The sequence below is a fragment of the Epinephelus moara genome, chromosome 16, assembly GCF_006386435.1.
Source record: "Epinephelus moara isolate mb chromosome 16, YSFRI_EMoa_1.0, whole genome shotgun sequence".
Classification (NCBI taxonomy): domain Eukaryota; kingdom Metazoa; phylum Chordata; class Actinopteri; order Perciformes; family Serranidae; genus Epinephelus; species Epinephelus moara.
In genome coordinates, this window is record NC_065521.1 from 11,561,961 (window position 1) to 11,569,743 (window position 7,783).

A 7,783-nucleotide genomic window follows, 5' to 3' on the forward strand; every position below is an offset into this window, starting at 1 on the left:
GGCAAAGGAGAAGTGCTCACTAACACAGATTTAGACAGATTTGTGAACAATATTTGAGGGACATGGTCTTTTGTGTATGTAGAAACTGTTTTAGATCTTTGATTTCAGCTCATGAAAAATGGGAGCAAAAACAAAAGTATTGCGTTTATATTTTTGTTCAGTGTATGTAGAACCTCAAGTCACAGTGTGTTCTCTGCCCTACTCACTGGCGCAATAGGCAGCCTAGCCACAGGGGGCAGGCAGCAGCCCCAGAGACAGATTACCAGTCAGCAGCCACAACAACCCAAATCAAGCACACGCCATAGGACTGGGCTGGTCTGGGAGAGACTCCTTAGCTCTGTCGTTGCAGTTACACAGGTTAGATCCAGTGCTGCCACTGGCCACCAGCTCACTGTAACTGATGAATTCAACATACTACAGCCGTTGACCAAAGGCATGTCCATGAAACCACGGTCTGCCCTCCCACTGGCAAAGCGGTCTAAAGAGGCAGAAAGTGAGGCAGAGGGACCACAGGGTGTGGTAGCTAGCTAATTCTAGTCTCATTTCTATTCTGATGAATAGAGGTAAATAGCTTTGCAAAAAAGTAATATTAATTAAAACAACGTATGGGAGACACTCTGTAACTATATGGAACGATGCCTGATTGTCAGGTGGGAGGGGCTTAGGACAAAGAGGGGGAAACAGCAGGAGGATGGTGCATTTAGAAATTATGCTTTTTTCCCCTTTCCAGGTAATGGCATACCCCAGCTTTAAGTAAAAGATATTGGTTTGTGTGCTATGCTCTTTTAATGAAGCTTTGTGCACTGTGCTGTTCACTTGTGTGTTTCTCTGCCTACACAGTTGTTCCATCGATCAACGGCTTGCTTATTAACTCATGCTGTGCTATTTTATCAGTCTGCTTGTTTGTTGAAGCATTTTTGGTTATAATGCAATTTAGTTACACTTTTGAATTTTGACATGCCACACTATCAAAAGGTAGAAATAATAAAATAAATAATGACTGAATTCCACTTAGCTGCTTCAGTTGTAGTCCTGGTACTGTTCATGCTGGGTCATTGTCACACTGTCATGATTTATTGGTGTGTTAGTGTTATTAGTGACACCTGTGCCTTTCCTACTAAGTCAAAATGTCTACTTTGAAAAAAGCCTTGTTTGTGAAATTATATTACGTGTGTGATCCTGTAGGGCCAGCAATTTTGACATCTGTCACAATTAGGGATGGCATTTGAAATTATCTGTCTATGCTTTTAAATTTGGTGAGCAAAATGAGCAGAACATACCTAGGCCATATGCAGACATCATAAAGAAGATGTCATAACAGATTGTTGAAGCCAAAGCTAATTTGTATGAGGAAACACTACAAAGCAGCAGCACTCAGAACAGATGGAACAATAAAGACGGAAGTGTGCTGACATCAGTTCAGAGGGAGTTCTCATGTGACAACAAGGGACTGAAAACCTTCACATGTAAATTAAAAAACAACAAACAATACCAACATGAACAACAGAGCAGGGGACCAAGTGTTTCTGTGACCTGATTACATTTTCATTTATTATTTTTTCAGGTGCTTTTGTCCAAAGTACAAATCAGGTGCAATCCAAGCCATAGCAGGTGACGGACAAGCCTTGAGTAGTATGTGTCGTGACACTTGGAACTTTTTTTTCCTTCATTGTTTTTATTGGTGTATTTACAGCAGTGACAGTGTACAACAACAACCCAGTTCCACATCCTCATTGCAACATCATTGCACATCCTTGGGTCACCAGCAATACACCCGCCAAGTTTGAATTAGACCAGATGAATGGGATTTATAATATGCAAAGGAGACAGACAAATGGGTTGAAAATAAATGTACTGTACCAGTTAGAGCACATTGCTAATTTTAACCTGTTGTCCCTGAGTGAGTTTAATGCACATATAACATTATAAAAATGATAAAAAGGTGGACTGTTCACTTACAAGGTTGGAGGTACTTCATAATTTAAAGAGATAAATAGCAAAGCAGGGGGTTGTAGAGAGAGAAGGGGAGTGTATTACATACGAAGACCAGAAGCTACATGTTTGCACATAACCCAAAATGTTGTATTTTATTAGTTGTTTTGGTCATACAATAGTTATTTCTCCTCTTTTCCACCACAAAGCCGTTTCTCAGCTGCTGTGTATTATAGAACATGAAATGCCTACTGTGTTTCCACAGCTGACAGGTAAGCAGAAACATTTGCTGTTGTAGGCAGAGCTGATATGTGTATGTGTGTGCTTGTAGCTTAAGTTTAGATATATGGACTCCAGAGAGGGACGCTGGGTCAACTACAAAATATCAGTCATATATCTGGATGGATTCAGTGTCTTGCTCAAGGGCACATCAGCATGGACGCAGTTGTTTGGACCCAAATCTAGAAACGTAGAATTTAAACTCAAAGTACAAATCTTGTTCATATTTTCACTGTCCACAAGCTACCTTTGCATATTGCAGCTAATTTGTTGTTTTTGTTAATTATGTCTGTTCACTAGTTTTCACATAAACACGGTTTTACTGGAACAGGTGGGGAATTTGTTACAGTTAATTTGGAACATTTGTCAAATCATTGGGGGGAAAGAAAAGCAAATTAGGACACCCCAAACATATGAGCATGAGCATTAGGATACGCAGGCATTTCAGGAATATGATTTGTTAGCTTATATCAAACCATGACAGGCCACAGTAATGTGGACCCACAACTCCAATTCACATTTTCCAGTCACCGGCTGTTCACAGGCTTTTCTTACATGCTAGAGCTGAGCATGGAGCCTCAAAGCATCTGTTCAAATGGTCCTTTCTTCTGCAATATACTGAAACTGTGGGCAGTTACTGCCACTGCTGTAACTACTGCTTAGTCATCACTTTAAAGTTTGATTTTAGGAACTTCAAAGATTTTCTATGGAGTATTACTTTGAGTAGCAAGCACTCACCACCAGTATGTTTGAAAGGTGACTCTGATAAGTTTGTGGAACTCATTTGCGGAGAACCACAGCTGTTTTCTGCTTAGATTCACAGCTGGTGTATTTCCACTGTTGACTTTATAGTGAAAAAAAGATCAAAATGCCATAGAAACATATCAACCCACTCCTGCAGCATTATGTATTTCTTCACTGTGCCTCTGTATGCTCACAATTAATATTCAAACACTAATAGTTTTGCTGAAGTTGGCTCAATGGAAGCTGTGTGAAGAAAGATCCACACAGCTTTCATTTGCTATTTTTCTTGTCATTCTCAACCAATTACCAAAGGGTAATAAGATAACCATGCCAGTGACAAAAGCAGTCATATTTTTGCAAAAGTCAGAGATAAAAGTCTTATCCCCGCTTAAAGGCCTGACATCACCAGACCAAACTGCAAGTGCAAATTAGTCTGGAATCTTTGATTCATTCATTATCCATTTCCGAGGGATGGTATTAACATATGACACAGTAATGAGCGACCAGTGACTTGATCCGCCTGATGTTGTCAGTTACATCACAGTAGCACCAGTCAGTCTCAGCACATAAGGGCCGGACCTGGTGTAACAAAAAAAAAAAAAAAAAAAAAAAAAGATGAACAAACGAGTTGCAAATGAGTTGGTCTATTAAACTTTTGCCAATCTGATCGAAATTACGGCAAACTCATCTTTCTTATGTAATTGATTGTTCTCATTTAGGCCAAAAAATATCATGCATACCGTCATTATATATCGATGCTTCAACAGAAAGTTCCACATCAGCTTCAGCCATCTTGGTTGTTTTCAAAAATGCCTAAATGGCACTCCTTTTTACCTTCTTCTTCTCAAACACACCTTATATTAGATAAACAGTTGTTATTGGATCGGCACTTCTCAGACGCTGGAAATCTGTCCAAAGTGGAGTTGGACCAGACGCATCTGCCAGAGCCAAATAATTATAATATTGCCCAATATTATAATATGCTCAAAATGCCCCTTCCCCTCACCTAATGTACTGATTAATAAAAATATGATTAAAAAAAACTGCTACGCTACATCAGGCAACCCCACACTGCAGTATTGTAGTATTATGGTGTACTGCAGTTCTGCTTAAGGTTTGTCCAAGTGGTGTTGCCGTAACCCAGCAGAAGCGGTTGCACTATAGAGGGTTTTCACGTTACATCATCAAACCAGAAGTCGCCATCTTGGAGGCACTCGTAGCAACCAGCGTCATTAGCATTAGCAACAGAACCAGTTAGGGATGCACTGAAATGAACATTTGTGGCCGAAGCTGAATAAAATTAAACGCTTGGCCGAATACCGAGTGCCGAATACCATTGTTTAGTTTTTCATCAGTTTTGCAAGCAAACCCCCTCCAGATTAGTGTTGTCACGGTACCAAAATTGGGACCCACGGTACGATACCAGTGAAAATATCATGGTTCTGAGTAGTATCACGATACCACAGCGAAAATGAGGCAGATGTGCCTTTTGTCATTTATAAAAAGATAAATCACTTTTCTATAATACATCAATGATATTTCAATGGAATAAATTACTTATTGACTTATTCATACTTCAAAAACAGCATCTATAAGTGATTAGCATAGGGGGGATTGAAATAAAATAAATAAATAAATAAATAAAATAAAAAATCAACCAGCCACCCTCCTCCCCTGACAAGTAAAGAACAGTCCCTTCATAAGTAAAGAACAGTCCCTTCATAAGTAAAGAACAAATTAAGATTACTTGACATCCTCTTCATCGCGGATCGTGCTATAATCATTGTCACATCATTGATTCTCTATTGTTGACATCATCCTATTTCTCACAAATACCATTCAACATGATACACTTACTAATTTTTTCTGGGCCCACCTAAAGCAGTATGCAATAACTACATTTACTGCAGTTAGCCTGAGGTTTTGGCTGGATTTTGTAGTTACTGCAATTTTTACTCCCTGTTTTCTCTACAACAGATCAAGACTTAACCAGGAAATGTTGTCACAACATAAAACAGATATTCAAAGGTTTAATTTAAAGCTCAATTTCAAACAAAAATTGTAGTTACTGTGGATTCCCTTTGTAAGGTAGTACTGTAAAGCTGTACTTGCTTCTGCTAAATATTACAGAATATAGGCGAATAAGAAAAGACCCCCCAGCAGATTTGGTCCCCCCTTCAATGTTGACTCCATCACTAAGGCCATTTAGAGCAACTAAAACACTCCACTGTTGCTGTCGTCATCTTCTGCAAAGAATTAGCATTAAGCTACAAGCTTTTCAGAGACGCTTTACAAGTCAACAGGAAATGAGTCTTCAATACTCAAACCAACGGTTTTTGCTTGAGTATCTCCTACATCTCTGACAGGTTGCCCAGCTATCACAGGGCTGACACATAGAGACAGACAACCATTCACACCTACGGGCAATTTAGAGTCACCAGTTAACCTGCATGTCTTTGGACTGTGGGAGGAAGCCAGAAAACATGCAAACTCCACACAGAAGGGAAGGAACTCCCTGGGTTCGAATCAGGAACCTCTTGCTGTGAGGCAACAGTGCTAACCACTGCACCACTGTGCTGCCTCAAGCAACTTTAAATATCTGAGGGTGTATTCAGACAAACAGCAAAGTGGATTTTTGCTTAACACAATTTGACCATTGGAACATTTGCACAGTCCGAGTTGATTCACCCCAAACTGCCAATGTAAACTGGGTAAAAACAGATGCACTGGCTGTGTTTATGTCACTGTGTGTTTGTGCACAGCTCATCCTCTAACTGAACTCAAAACTGAACTGAAACTGGTTCTCCCTGTCATTTCCCTCCAGTCTCTCACCTCTTCCCTCTCATTTGCACGTTTCTGTTGCAGATCGACAAAGCCTCGGGCACAGGGTTTTCATTCAAGTTGAAACATTTAATGTCTCATCATATTTCTCCGTTGACTTTGTATGCAATCACGCTGTCTCTAAAATTCGCCTTGCGTTCTTTGTGAACACACAGTAAGATTCAGCAACAGTATGAACAAAACTTCTACATAAAACTCAGCATAAATACGCTAAATTCTAAAATAAACTGTTTTTTTATATCCAGATTTATAAACCTAAGCTCAGGTTATGTAAATTAAAAAAGAACGGGATATTGACTAAAATCAGTGTCATGTTCGTAATCTTTTGCAGTGCTCACTGTGTAACACCTGCATACACATAAAAGGCTTCCAGCTGTGTTTCCATATCTAGAACTGATCAAAATTCCCAAAGCAGGTGAGCCCTCAGAACCCCACCAGTATTATACAGGCTTGACCTGCGGATGGTCGCTGCAGCCGTTAGCCTCTGAAATAACTCTCCATGTTCCACACGGGTGTCTGCTTGGTTTTTACAAGCTTAACTCCCCTCTCACTCCTTCCATCCGGAGAATGTGAGCGACATGCCAGTCAGACGGGACATGGACTGGACCCCTTTCTCTGCTCCGCTGGACAGAGAGTCATGTTGACAAGCCGCCGCAGAAAGGCAAAGGAGCGTCTGTCCTTTTGAGGCGCAGCGGACCTTGAAAGAACAACACAAACAAATTCGAGTGCAACAGCAAGGTCCCTCACGCAATTACTGAAGATGCAACGTGCTCCTCATAATGATTCGCACTGAAGACTTTTCTGTGTTCATAGCTTCTTCCTATGGACAACCACTGGTTAACATCAGGAAAGCACCAATCTGCTGCAGCATTCACATGTCTGTACGTACCAATAACCTTCTCAGCACACCATAAAAACCTAATTGGTCTTTAAAGATTAACGTATAAAATTTGCACGCACCAAAATATTTATTGTAGCATGAGTAATATGGGAATAACAATAATAAACACTGGATTATCAATTATACGTGTGATGAATCAATTAGACATGATGGTTAACAACAATATAAAGTTATGTAACAGCTGTCTGACAACTGTGGGGACTCTCAGCTCATCAACAAAACAATGTCACAGTATCCAAACTGTTTGATCGATATGCCCATATACTAATAGGCCATCTCTGGGATTAGCACAAACATGACAGTAAAGAACACTTAAAGACATTAAAGGAGCAGTTTGTAGGATTCAGTGGCATCTAGCAGTGAGGATAACAAATTCCAACCAGCTGAAACATGTGCCAAGCATAAGCTCCCAGTTAGGATTCCTTCAGTGTTCATTGTCCAGGAGGTTTTTAGCTTTCCACAGAGGTCTCTTCCTCTCCAAACAAAGAGCCCAGATGATTAGAACTGGTAAAAACACTGAATAAAGCAGTTTCATGCCACAAATCGATGCAGTTCAGCTTGTCGCAGATGAGCTGCTAACCCAGCACCTGCTAAGGGCCTCTGTCCACTTAGCGTTTTTCTTAAGCAGAAAAGTGGTCGCAGGGCACTGGGGAGCGCTTGATCCCAGCACCTAATTAAAAAAAGCGCTCCCAGTGCTTTTTTTTTTTTTTACGACCTGCTGTGTGTGGGTATGTTTTTATGACAATAATATCTTGACACCAACTACATTAATAGAGAGCTGATGATACACAGTTAACAACATGCTTACAAAGCTAACGGTGATAAGAGGAAAACGCTCACCAGCAACATCAAGTGTCTGCTGGCCAGTCTGTTCCAAGAAAAAGAGCTTTTCTTTAGCCTAGCTAAAGAAGCAGCAGTGACATCACCAGCACCTTTCTGAAAAGTAGGAGGAACACCACAAAAAAGGCAGAGCACTCTAAAACTCTCACACTCACACACACACTCTCTCCTCATTGGGAACAATTGCAAGACAATGCTGAGAACAAAATGCTATGTGGACACATGCCCTAATGTTTGCTCACCTTT